Source organism: Lacerta agilis, chromosome 9 (assembly GCF_009819535.1).
Source record: "Lacerta agilis isolate rLacAgi1 chromosome 9, rLacAgi1.pri, whole genome shotgun sequence".
Lineage (NCBI taxonomy): Eukaryota > Metazoa > Chordata > Lepidosauria > Squamata > Lacertidae > Lacerta > Lacerta agilis.
Window position 1 is genome coordinate 2,429,489 of NC_046320.1, and position 14,612 is coordinate 2,444,100.

Below are 14,612 nucleotides of genomic sequence, written 5' to 3' on the forward strand. Positions count from 1 at the left end.
ACGATCCGGGAGGTTTCAGGGAAAGGAAGCCTGCCTCCCTCCCTTCGGTGGCAAGAAAATAACGGTTTTTGATAGACTGCTGCTACAATGATGGTTACATTGTTTTGTCTTTTTGATAAGTGAGACTATTGAGATTTCCCTTTGGGGAGGAAGATGATGGAAAATATCCCTGTTTAAAGTTGTGGTCTTTACGCCCCGGTTTCGGGGAAAATGGCTGCGAAAGCTTGAGTTGGAGTGGAAAATTACTGGTATTAAGATGGAGAAACATTGAAATAGAAACTGAAATTTGACACCTATGCCCGCTTCTACCATGTTGGGCTTTGTTCTCGAACTTGTTTTGAACTCTGGATTAACCGATGAACAAAAGATTACTTTTCTGGAACTGGAACTGCTTAATCAGAAACTGATGGTCTTGAACTGGGGCATGAAGAAAAATGTGCTTCCCACAGAGGAGACCTTTCAGGTGATTGATTCTATGGAAGAGAGCCTTGGCAAAGAGCTAAAGGGGATGATAGAAGAACAGAGAGAGATGGCTTGGCGACTCCGGGGAAAAGAAACGTCCTTTGGGGGTGGCAGACCCGGGACGGTGAAGATTGTTATATCCAGCCCTCGAGGTGAGAGCTCGGGAGCGATGGGCAAAAAATTGAGATGTCTACAAATAGAAGAAGAATGCAGCATTGAACCGGAGAAGCTGGAAGAAGATCAATTGTGTACCCTGATGCTCGAGGCAAGGACTGTTATGGACTACGTCGGGATCTGTGGACTTATAAGGAAAGAGGACAATTCGAGGAGTGGTTCCGGTGTAAGGTGGAGAAGGACAATGGTTAGAGGGGGGATAGGGTGAACTGTATTAAGCGTAAAATATAAATGGTCTGTTATGGTAACCCGAAATCGGTGTGTCAAGATATTAAGTCTTTTTAAATAAGAAAGGGGATATTTTGAATTTTTTTTTGTTATTAGCAGCAGTTTAAGGGAAAGAAGAAGTTTGTTTTGATGTGATACAAGAATAATATGTTAAGATAGAAAGTTTTGCTATGAATTGTCATGAAGTTACAATATGATTCGATTTTATCTAAGATAGAAGTGAGATATAATTGTAAATTGAAAATAAGATTTTAAGAGGTTTGTTTAGATTTGAATTTTTTTTGTTTAAATGAATTTAATTTTTAGAGAGGTGAAGTTATTAAAGTAGAATCTGGATTTGAAACCGAAGGAGAGAAGGCAGGGGAAGTCAACTGTAAAGATTCGAAACAAGAATTATTATTTTTTTGTGTATGTAAACAAGAAGAAGAATCTTGGTTATGTCTGTATCTGTCTTGTATAATTGTGGGTGGGTGATTGTTTGGGTAGATGTAGGTGTGGGTGTGGGATTATTCTTTGTTATGAAAAATACCAATAAATTCTTCATAAAAAAAAAAACAAGCAGGGCCCTTTGGCTGTGCCCTGCAGCAGCAACCCAAGGCAGCTGCCCCTGACTACAAATTTATTTTCGGAGAGACAGAGGGTTCATGGAAACAGACAGTAGTAGCTCAGCGCACAGCTGAGGGCAACAGACAGGTCTTCTCCCTTTCTCTGGCAAAAAAAGTAATTCCAGTCCTCAATAGAGTGGATTCACAGTAAAAATCCCACTCGCTTAATTATTCTAGAAACACAAGTCACCTGCCCATTTCAGAATACAACTTGGCTTTTGCAGTGTTAGTGTTACCATGGTTCTGGTTCTTTTAATGCCTTTCTCCCTCTTAGCCTGCGGAATATTGACATTAGAGCTGTGTGCTAAAAGGAGTATTTTTGCTTTCAGTTGCAGCTACCAGTAGAGTATCAGAGTATCATTGTTACAGGTGTGGAATCAAACCTGAAACAGCAGCTGTTGTTTTCTGAGTTGTTATTGTTGTTGTTGTTTTTTTTAATGTGGACCCCTCTCTTGCCCCTTCTCCAAATAGAAAGCCCCCACACTTCTTTTTTAATTGACAGCCAGATATCAAGACCAACTTGGAAGCTTTTATACTGTTCAGACCCTGCTATAGGACCTGTTTTGATCCTTTGAGATTTATGGGGCTTGTTATCCCGCCTTTCCTGAGGTTGGGGTGGCCGCCCTGAATGAATTCCCTGTGGATTCTGGCCCCGACGCCATCTGACAATGGGGGTGGGGACCTTCAGGGTGCAATATCGAGGGCGGACACGGCAACTGGACTTGCTCGTGGTCAAGGGCTCCTACGTTAGCTTACTGGGATTGGCATGGTTTGGACCACTGGGGCTAGCCATCACCGGGGTGAACCGCACTAGCTTACAAGTGGATGTGGACGCCATATGCAAGGAGTTTCCGGCGGTTTTCGATGGGAAATTGGGACAGTATACGGGCCCCCCTATTGCCCTACAGCTGGACCCCGCAGTACGACCTATCAGGCTCAAGGCCCGCCGGGTCCCGTTCGCCCTGAAACCCCGTATAGACGAGGAATTAGACCGGCTCGTGGAGCAAGGAGTGCTGGAGCCTGTGCCTAATGCCACCTGGGAAACCCCGATCGTCACACCCGTAAAGCCTAATGGTTCGGTCCGCATCTGCGCAGACTACAAATGTACCATAAACAAGGCCCTCATGGCCCACGCATACCCAGTGCCAGTGGTCAGCCATGTCCTCGCCACCCTGGCTGGGTCAAAATTTTTTGGCAAGCTGGACTTGGCCCAAGCCTATCAACAGCTGCCAGTAGATGAAGCCACAGCAGAGGCACAGACAATTGTGACGCACAGGGGAGCGTTCAAGGTAAAGCGGCTGCAATTCGGTGTCAGCGTGGCACCAGGCATATTCCAGAATCTAATGGACTCGCTGCTTAAAGGGATTCCTGGCGTCACCCCCTTCTTCGATGATGTGTTGATTGCCGGGCCCACAGCAGAGGAGTTTGAGGACCGCCTTCGCACCGTTCTGCACCGTTTCCAGACGGCGGGTCTCAAGGTGAAGCGGGAAAAGTGTCTACTAGGAGTGCCTCAGGTGGACTTTCTGGGATTTATGGTGGATGCAGAAGGGGTCCACCCGACTGGGGACAAGGTACGGGCCATTTGTGATGCCCCAGCGCCCAAGGGCAAGACTGAACTTCAGGCCTTCTTGGGGCTATTGAACTTTTACCATGCCTTCCTTCCCCATAAGGCAGCAGTAGCAGAGCCCCTACACAGACTCCTGGACAAGCGGGCCCCTTGGGTGTGGGGCCAGCGCCAGGAGGCCGCATTCCAGGCAGTCAAGGACTTGCTCGTCTCAAACTCTGTCTTGGCACACTTCGATGAGAGGCTGCCGGTGGTGCTAGCATGCGACGCCTCACCCTACGGCATCGGCGCTGTCCTTGGACACCAACTCCCAGATGGAAGAGAGGTGCCAGTGGCATACTTTTCCCAGACACTCACCGCAGCCGAGCGGAACTACTCGCAAATCGACAAGGAAGGTCTGGCAATCGTGAAGGGAGTAAAAAAATTCCATGATTTCTTGTACGGGCGGCCCTTTACCGTGGTGACTGATCACAAGCCGTTGCTTGGTTTGTTTGCCCCCGAAAAGCAGACCCCCCAAGTGCTGTCTCCTCGCGTTCTCAGGTGGTCAATTTTCCTTGCCGGCTACCAGTATGCACTGATTCACCGCCCTGGGAAGGCGATGGGCCACGCAGACGCCCTCAGCAGGCTACCACTACCAGAAACAGGCCCCGACCCAGCACCCGCACAAGAGGTTATGAGCCTGGAGCTGCTTCCCGACCGCCCTATTCAGGCACAAGAAGTTGCACACCATTCCAAGAAAGATAGGGTCATCTCCCGGGTCCTGGACTGGGTGTGGAGGGGATGGCCCAGCAGCAGCCCCGGGCCGGAATTTGCTGGCTACAGAACCCGTAAACATGAACTATCGGCCCACAAGGGGTGCCTGTTATGGGGAAGCAGGGTCGTCGTTCCTGAGCCCCTTCGCAAAAGGGTCCTTATAGCCCTACACGAGACACACCCAGGGGTAGTGAGAATGAAGGCCCTCGCCAGGAGTTATGTATGGTGGCCAGGAATTGACGGAGAGATAGAGACCTGGATCAAACACTGCCAGGCCTGCCAAGAATCCCGCCCAGATCCCCCAAGGGCCCCAGTCCAGTCGTGGGAGTCCGCCCGAGCACCATGGTCACGCCTGCACATGGACTTCGTGGGCCCCTTCCAGGGGAAAACATTCTTCATAGTGGTGGACTCCTACACCAAATGGCTGGAAGTCGCACTGGTACCATCCACTTCTACGTCTGCAGCCATCCGGGTACTATGCAGGCTGTTTGCAACCCATGGACTCCCTGACACTCTCGTCTCAGACAATGGAACCGCATTTACGTCAGAAGAATTCCAGTCCTTCACAGCGCAGAATGCCATCCGCCACATCCGCTCAGCACCATTCCACCCTGCCACCAATGGCCAAGCAGAGCGCATGGTGCGGACCGCCAAGGACACCCTACGCCGCATGACGCAAGGGGACTGGGAGTACCGCCTTGCCACATTCCTTCTAGCACAGCACAGCACCCCTAGCTCAACGACTGGCCGGAGCCCCGCGGAACTACTAATGGGCCGGCGCCTCGCAATCAGACTGGACCGCCTCCACCCCGACAGAGCTCAGGATGAGGTAGTGGTGGGTGAAGGCAGGAACCCCCGGACCTTTGTGGCCCAGGATCCAGTGTATGCAAAGAATTTTGGGGCAGGCCCGGCATGGGTACCCGCCACAGTCACCAGGGTGACTGGCCCCGTGTCATACGAGGTGCTAACAGAGGGGGGGGCAATGCTGGCGCCGCCACTGCAACCAGCTACGGCGACGATTCCCAGGAGAAAACCAGGAGGAGGACAGGTCAGAGGAGTCCCAAGGGAACAGTGGGGCATTGAGACCCGTAGAGCAGGAGGGGCTGGCAGGGGAGGCAGAATCAGTAAATACTGAGAGGACCCGTGAGGCCGAAAGGGCACCGGAACCAGAGCCACGACAGAGCGAGCTGGTTGCGCCAGACCAAACAGCCCCATCGCAACCAGCAGCCTCGGAACACGAGCCAGAACCAGAACCCCTGACCAGGGAACAGCCCAGGCCGCAACGCACACGTAGGCGACCAGCGTACCTTGAGGACTATGGATGCAACCTCCCAGGCACTACTGAACTTATAGGGGAGGGGTGTTATGTACTGAGTTGAATAGGATCCAAACTGCAGCAGGCTGATTGGTCCTAGAACAATAGGATTGAGATTGCAGCAGTCTGACTGGTCCCAGAACAATAGGATTGAGATTGCAGCAGTCTGACTGGTCCCAGAACAATAGGATTGAGATTGCAGCAGTCTGACTGGTCCCAGAACAATAGGATTGAGATTGCAGCAGTCTGATTGGTCTGCAGGAGCCACCCAATCCAGCTCCAGGTGGAAGTGAATCCGCATTCCGATTGGCATACAGGAGTATCCCGGAATTAGCCAATCACGTGGGGCCCATTGTGTAAATAGTGTATATAAAGCAAACATTTTGGGGGAACTGCATTCCTCACTACTATGAGCTGAATAAAGAGCATGAAAATCACACTGGACTCCGAGTATCTTTCAGTACTGGAGCCTCAACTTCAGGATCTGTCCTTCTAGTGAGCACTCAGGGCCGATTTCTTTGAGAATGGATAGGTTTGATCTTCTTGCAGTCCATGGGACTCTCAAGAGTCTCCTCCAGCACCATAATTCAAAAGCATCAATTCTTCGGCGATCAGCCTTCTTGATGGTCCAGCTCTCACTTCCGTACATTACTACTGGGAAAACCATAGCTTTAACTATACGGGCCTTTGTTGGCAAGGTGATGTCTTTGCTTTTTAAGATGCTGTCTAGGTTTGTCATTGCTTTTCTCCCAAGAAGCAGGCGTCTTTTAATTTTGTGACTGCTGTCACCATCTGCAGTGATCATGGAACCCAAGAAAGTGAAATCTCTCACTGCCTCCATTTCTTCCCCTTCTATTTGCCAGGAGGTGATGGGACCAGTGGCCATGATCTTAGTTTTTTTGATGTTGAGCTTCAGACCATATTTTGCGCTCTCCTCTTTCACCCTCATGAAACTTCATGGTAGTGAAGTTCTTTTTAAAGTGTTTAAAGTTAAATAAGCAGGGAGACAATATACAGCCTTGTCGTACTCCTTTCCCAATTTTGAACCAATCAGTTATTCCATATCCAGTTCTAACTGTAGCTTCTTGTCCCACATACAGATTTCTCAGGAGACAGATGAGGTGATCAGGCACTCCCATTTCTTTAAGAACTTTCCATAGTTTGCTGTGGTCGACACAGTCAAATGCTTTTGCGTAGTCAACGAAGCAGAAGTAGATGTTTTTCTGGAACTCTCTGGAACTCTCTAGCTTTCTCCATAATCCAGCGCATGTTTGCAATTTGGTCTCTGGTTCCTCTGCCCCTTCGAAATCCAGCTTGCACTTCTGGGAGTACTCGGTACACATACTGCTTAAGCCTGCCTTGTAGAATTTTAAGCATAACCTTGCTAGCGTGTGAAATGAGTGCAATTGTGCGGTAGTTAGAGCATTCTTTGGCACTGCCCTTCTTTGGGATTGGGATGTAAACTGATCTTCTCCAATCCTCTGGCCACTGCTGAGTTTTCCAAACTTGTTGGCATATTGAGTGTAGCACCTTAACAGCATCATCTTTTAGGATTTTAAATAGTTCAGCTGGAATATCATCACTTCCACTGGCCTTGTTGTTAGCAAGGCTTTATAAGGCCCATTTGACTTCACTCTCCAGGATGTCTGGCTCAAGGTCAGCAACCACACTACCTGGGGTGTATGAGACCTCTATATCTTTCTGGTATAATTCCTCTGTGTATTCTTGCCACCTCTTCTTGATGTCTTCTGCTTCTGTTAGGTCCTTTCCACTTTTGTCCTTAATTGTGGTAATCTTTGTACGAAATGTTCCTTTCATATCTCCAATTTTCTTGAACAGATCTCTGGTTTTTCCCATTCTGTTATTTTCCTCTATAATAATAATAATATAATAATAATTTATTATTTGTACCCCGCCCATCTGGCTGGGTCTCCCCAGCCACTCTGGGCGGCTTCCATCAAACATTAAAATACATTTAAAATATCACAGTTTAAAAACTTCCCTAAACAGGGCTGCCTTTAGGAATTTTCTGAATGTCAGGTAGTTGTTTATTCCCTTGACTTCTGATGGGAGGGCGTTCCACAGGGCGGGCGCCACTACCGAGAAGGCCCTCTGCCTGGTTCCCTGTAGTTTTGCTTCTCGCAGTGAGGGAACCGACAGAAGGCCCTCGGCGCTGGATCTCAGTGTCCGGGCTGAATGATGGGGGTGGAGACGCTCCTTCAGGTATACAGGACCGAGGCCGTTTAGGGCTTTAAAGGTAAGCACCAACACTTTGAATTGTGCTCGGAAACGTACTGGGAGCCAATGTAGATCTCTCAGGACCGGTGTTATGTGGTCCCGGCGGCCCCTCCCAGTCACCAGTCTAGCTGCCGCATTCTGGATTAATTGCAGTTTCCGGGTCACCTTCAAAGGAAGCCCCACATAGAGCGCATTGCAGTAGTCCAAGCGGGAGATAACTAGAGCATGTACCACTCTGGCGAGACAGTCCGCGGGCAGGTAGGGTCTCAGCCTGCGTACCAGATGGAGCTGGTAGACAGCCGCCCTGGACACAGAATGAACCTGTGCCTCCATGGACAGCTGTGAGTCCAAAATGACTCCCAGGCTGCGCACCTGGTCCTTCAGGGGCACAGTTACCCCATTCAGGACCAGGGAGTCCCCCACACCCACTCGCCCCCTATCCCCCAAAAACAGTACTTCTGTCTTGTCAGGATTCAACCTCAATCTGTTAGCCGCCATCCATCCTCCAACCGCCTCCAGGCACTCACACAGGACCTTCACCGCCTTCACTGGTTCTGATTTAAAAGAGAGGTAGAGCTGGGTATCATCCGCATACTGATGAACACCCAGCCCAAACCCCCTGATGATCTCTCCTAGCGGCTTCATATAGATATTAAAAAGCATGGGGGAGAGGACGGAACCCTGAGGCACCCCACAGGTGAGAGCCCAGGGGTCTGAACACTCATCCCCCATCACCACTTTCTGAACACGGCCCAGAAGGAAGGAGCGGAACCACTGTATAACAGTGCCCCCAGCTCCCAACCCCTCTAGCCGGTCCAGAAGGATGTTATGGTCGATGGTGTCAAAGGCCGCTGAGAGATCCAGCAGAACTAGGAAACAGCTCTCACCTTTGTCCCTAGCCCGCCGGAGATCATCGACCAGCGCGACCAAGGCAGTTTCAGTCCCATGATGAGGCCTGAATCCCGATTGGAAGGGATCCAAATGGTCCGCATCCTCCAGGCGTGCCTGGAGTTGTTCCGCAACCACCCGCTCAATCACCTTGCCCAAGAATGGTAAATTTGAGACTGGGCGATAGTTGGCCATATTGGCCGGGTCTAAAGATGTTTTTTTAAGAAGCGGTTTAATGACCGCCTCCTTCAGCGGGTATGGGAAGACTCCCTCACAGAGGGAAGCGTTCACCACCCCGCGGAGCCCATCGCCCAGTCCTTCCCGGCTCGCTTTTATTAGCCAGGATGGGCAAGGATCAAGGACACAGGTGGTTGGTTTCACTCGTCCAAGCAGCCTGTCCACATCCTCGGAGGTAACAGATTGAAATTGATCCCATGAAACATGACTAGACAGAGCTCTAGCACTCTCCCGCCCCAGCCCTGCTCCCACGGTGGAATCTACCTCCTTCCGAATCTGAGCGACTTTATCTGCAAAAAACTTTGCAAAAGCATTGCAGGAGATCTTGGGGTCCCTACCAGGCCCCGATGACGATGGTGGTTCTGCTAAACTGCGAACCACCTGGAAGAGTCTCCTGCTGCTGTTTTCTGCAGATGCAATAGAAACGGTGAAGAAGGCCCTCTTCGCCGTTGCCATTGCCACTTGGTAGGCTCGAAGTTGAGCTCTAGCCAGTGTCCGGTCAGATTCAGAATGAGTTTTCCGCCACCGGCGCTCTAGCCGTCTCAGCGACTGTTTCATCGCCCTCAGCTCCGGGGAAAACCACGGGGCTGTCCGGGCTCCATGCAATCGGAGAGGGCGCTTCGGAGCCAGACAGTCAATAGCCCTGGTTAACTCCACGTTCCAGCGGGTCACCAGGGAATCAACTGAAAGGCCATCAACATGGGATAAAACATCCCCCACCACTCTCTGGAAGCCCATTGGATCCATTAAGTAGTGGGGGCGGACCATCCTAATTGGTCCTACCTCCCGGCAGAGGGGAAAGGTCGCGGAGAAGTCCAGTTGGACCAGGAAGTGATCTGACCATGGCACTTCTTTTGTTTCACTTTTACTTAATGTCAGATCACTAACATCCATAGAGGTGAATACCAGGTCTAAGGCATGTCCGCGGCTATGAGTTGGACCAGACTTATTCAGGGACAGCCCCATGGAGGCCATGCTTTCCACGAAGTCCCGAGCGGCCCCTTGTAAGGTCGTGTCGGCATGGATATTAAAGTCCCCCAAGACAACCAAGCTAGGTGTCTCCAGGAGCACATCCGCCACGACCTGAAGCAGCTCGGACAGGGAATCCTTGGTGCATTGCTCGTTTAGAAAGGCCCTCTTGTCTCTCCTTGCTATTCTTTGGAAATCTGCATTCAATTTCCTGTATCTTTCACGATCTCCCTCGCATTTTGCTTGCCTTCTCTCCCCCGCTATTTTTAAGGCCTCATTGGACAGCCACTTTGCTTTCTTGCATTTCTTTTTCATTGGGATGGTTTTCGTTGCTGCCTCCTGTATAATGTTACGAGCCTCCATCCACAGTTCTTCAGGCACTCTATCCACCAAATCTAAGTCCTTAAACCTGTTTTTCACTTCAACTGTGTATTCATAAGGAATTTGATTTAGATTGTATCTTACTGGCCCAGTGGTTTTTCCTACTTTCTTCAGTTTAAGCTGGAATTTTGCTATAAGCAGCTGATGATCAGAGCCACAGTCAGCTCCAGGTCTTGTTTTTGCTGAGTGTATAGAGCTTCTCCATCTTTGGCTGCATAGAATATAATCAATCTGATTTCGATGTCGCCCATCTGGTGATGTCCATGTGTAGAGTCGTCTCTTGTGTTCATCTTCCAGCGTCATATCTTTTATATGCCTGTTGTCTTTGTCCATGGAGTTTTCTTGGCAGGGATACTGGAGTGGGTTGCCAGTTCCTCCTCCAGGTGGATCACGTTTGGTCCAAACTCTCCACTATGACCTGTCCATCTTGGGTGGCCCTGCACGGCATAGCTCATAGCTTCCCTGAGTAATTCAAGCCCCTTCGCCACGACAAGGCAGTGATCCATGAAGGGAGGCTCAGGTTGTATATATGTGTAAATAAGCCATATATAATAAAGGTACCACAGTCTCTGCTGTGACTCATTCCCAAAAGGAAACACAAAGTCTATGTAAGCTGCAGGAACCCCTGGAGTCTCATGCCCCACTCAGCAGAGATTGGAGTGGCATGTAACAATTTCACCATTCAGCCTTTCTTTTTGGCCCACATCCACCCTTCTGAAACTGGAGAAAAGCTCTGGGCTGAATAGTTTGGCCGGAACTACTTCAGGCTTGTGATTGCATTGCTCTTGCATGTGCTTTCCTTGCCTGCTGGGCTTGCAGAAGGAGAATTGCACATCTGTTCTCCCCACAGCAGCCTCCTGCACCCGACAAAGTCTCTGCTGAGTTGGGTTGGGACCTGGGATGGAGGTGAGGGCTGCAGTGCAAGGCAGCTCCCATTGTTTTACCCTATTCCTTCCTCCCACCGGACCCCCACACCCTAATTCATAGAGTGAATTATTGGTAGGATTGGGAACAGAACTGAACACTGGGGTGGACCTACCTGAGGGTTACCCACATAAATGTTTACATTTATTGTTGTTAGGATGGAATAAACAGCCTAAGGTACTTCACAAGTTTGCTGAGAGGCTAAAATGGGAGGAAACATATATTCTTGTTTCCATTTTTAGCACTTTTAGAAATAGGTGTTTGCTTAATCCCTTTTATAAACCCATTTATGCTGACATCCCTCACACCGTTCTGCAGCAAGGAACCCCATAAATTTATTGAGTGTTTCATGAAGACCTTGTAATGGTACCAAGTTTGCTTGATAAAGCGACTGGCATTTCATAAAGATCAAACTCCACTTTGGGAATCAGTCAAAGAGCCAATCTTCCCTTCTCGCATGCTTTCCTTTGTCTGTCACCTAGACAACCCAAGGAGGTGTAATTTAGAGACTAGAAGTAAGAAATCCTGTCAGCCTCTGAGAAGAACAGGAGCCTTGCGGAGCTTGTTCCAGGCTCATGGAAAATGGGGTGGGGGTTGAGGAAGATACTTTTAATAAAACTTCCCCACTCTCCTGAAACCAGTGCCAGATTACCAAGTAGGCAGAGTAGGCACCAGTTTAGGGGCCCCACACCTTTAAGCAGGGGCATAGCAAGGGGGGGCAGGCCACCCTGAGTTCCAGGGGAGGGGGATGACACTTTGGCCGCCTCCCTCACCCCGCCCCGCTGGGTGGGCCCCGAATGGGGGCATGCCGCCTTTTCCCCCTTCCAGCGGCTATTTTTCGGCGCGAGGGGCGGGCCAGCAAGGAGGGGGTGTCATGCCAGTGACAAGCGTGATGCCCCCTCCTCGCTGGCCCACCCCCCACTGAAAAGAATGGCTGGGAGGGGGGGAAAGGGAAGCAGAGCAGGCGCTTGAATGCTTTTTCCCCTTTCCGCCGCTTTTTTCGGCGGGGGGGGGCAGGCCAGCGAGGAGGGGGCATCATGCCAGCAACAAGGGTGACAGCTCCTCCTCGCTGGCCCCCCCCCGCCGAAAAAAGCCACGGAAAGGGGGAAATTCCCCCTTTCAGCGGCATCCACGTGCGTCATGACGTCACAACGACGTCATGATGCATGCGTTGTGCCCCTCTCCCAGGGGGTGCCTCTGCGCCGCCGCCCCCCCCAGCAGTGCAGAGGCTTGCTACGCCCCTGCCTTTAAGGGCCCTGCGACAACGGATCAAAATAATATTGATTTGATCTTGAAAGGAAATTACAATCAAGCTTTCTTAGCTCAATGCAGGTGGTGGGGTGTGTGGGGGGGGGAGAGATTTCGGCTGCCTAGCGGCTTACAAAAAGTTTAATCCAGTACTGTCTGAAACTGCCACACACTGTACTTTATAGTGCCAATGTGCCATTCTCAAATCTGAGCACTTTCGTGTCATATAGCAAAGGGAAGTTTCCTGGAGAGTATGGAGAGGAAAGCCCTCTGAAACTTCCCCAAATATCATAGGGAGGCAGTTTCATTAATCACATTGCACACAGCTCCTCAAACATGCTCCTCCCCCTTTAGGATTTCCATATATCCAAGGAGGATTTGCTTAATGTACCCATTCTTCATAAGTAAACAGTATAAAAATGATGCTCATGGGAATGTAAGAAGGGTCCTGTTGGATCATGCCAAAGGCCCACCTAGTTCAGCTTCCTTCTTGGGGGGGCTGAGCCACAATTCCACATCCTGTTCCTGCTGCTCCCCCCCCCCAAACAGCAGTGGTGCGTGTCTTCATGGTGCTCAGGACGGGTGGATGTGTGCCGGGGCTGCGGAGGGCAATGTGAGGAGGACGCAACAGGGTAGGCACGCGCCCTTCCAATCAGTCCGATCAGACTAATTTGAAGGGCACATGCCTGCTGTTTTCTCCTCATGCCACTCTGCCAGCGCGTACCCCCCGAAAAATGCCTCCAGAGTTATTGCCCCGGCAGGCAATATGCCCCTGCCTCCAAGGAAAACTGCTCTTTAGCGCTCCCTCAGAGTGAACGCTAATTCGGGTTTTTGTCAGATTCATGTTGCTCTGATTTGGCACTAAAGAGTGGGTTTTCCCCAGGAAAGGAGTGGGGCAAAGGGTAAACCACTTGGACCTGGGCCTAGAAAGTGTGGGTCAACCAGAAAATTGCTCAGACCCGTGCTTTCTAGGCAGAGGACAAGTAGAAGTGTGGACAAGTTCTCACAGTGTCTAAGGAGATGCTGGTGGGACACCCCACCTTGCGATTCCCAGGAATTGAATGGCCCTGTGACACCCCCAACCAGGAGTCAATGTATTTGGATTCATATTCAGAAATACCTATGCACTATCAATGCATGGCCATTGCAGATTGGAAATTGGAATTGTACTTCAATGTTGAACTTGAGGCACTGCCTAATAAGTACCACCTGGCAATTATGTAACATACTGGGACATTAATTTTATTGTTGTGTTTCTAATATCATAACATTAGTATGTTTCTTCGTGACCAATTTTCTTAACTTTTATCATGGAATATTGCATTACTAGGGTAATTAACTTCACAGAGCCTGTTGTTGTAATGCCTCTTGTAGAAATCAATTTTGGTACTCAGTGCAGGTCTTAGATATTTTTGAACTTGCAATGAAAGCCCCGAAGAAGCACCCCATGCACTCATTTTAAATTAGAGGTCGGCATGTATCTGCATGAGTTGCATCCAATTGCAGCCCTGATCCATCAGAGGCTTCCATCAGTTTAAAGGCGTGGGTCGTGGGAGGTGATTTTAGCAAACTCTTCCTTTATCTCGCAGTTCCTCTGCACCACCAAACCTGCCGTTATTAAAGATCTTCAAATCTTCTAAGTAGAATTAGGGATGCACACAGGGCGCTGCAGAGGGGAGTGGGGGAATAAGCAAATATCTCTTCCCTACCTTTCTGTTAATGGAAGCCTCCACTGGATAAAAGAGCCTCCCATAAGCAGAGGTACACAACTGAATACAACCTGGATATATATTCACGAACACACACACACATCTTCACTGTGGCAAGTGACATTCTGGGAGATCTCTAATAGACTACTGTACAGTTAAAATTTCAATGTATATAGGCCCCACATAATATGTAGTCATGTATTTTAGTGAGAATTGCTAGCTTGAAATTTTAATAAAAATTTGTGTACAAGCCAGAGGTTGGTGTGTTAGACCTGAATCAGGGAGATGTTGCTTCAGAGCCCTGCTCAGCCATGGAGCTTGCTTGGTGATGTTCATCTATTGGATAGAATTTCTGAAGGGATAAAATGGGATAACCCTATGTATACTTCCCTGAACCCCAGAGAAGGATGTAGGAATACAAATGTGAAATATAAGCATGATTTGTATGTTGGGTCAGAAGATAAATGTCAACCCCCCCCCCCCCCCGACTGCAAATGTCCAGTAGGCCTTGTAGACTCGTTATCAGCTAATCATACTCTTTGGTGCCTCGAATTTTGTATGCAAATGTTGTAAGAAATATTCTGAAATGATCTGACAGACGGCGCAGTTGTTGACAGAGCGTCAGGGACGTTCTTGGCTTAATGAGTGTGGGAGTCAGTCATTAGTTGACGAAAGGATACCACAGTGGCTTTTTAGAGAGCGGAGGCATCCTTTGGCACTTCAGTCATTTGAATGGCACAGAAAAAGCAATGTTTACATTTCTCGCCACTTAGGGTGAAAAGGGAGCATGTCGTTGCTATTTCAGGTAGGTAATCGCTTTATGCAGACTCACAAAACAGAATATGCTAACTCTTCATCGCCTCCATTTGGATGCTTGCTGCAATATACTTTGTGATATGGTACACATCTGAGAATTC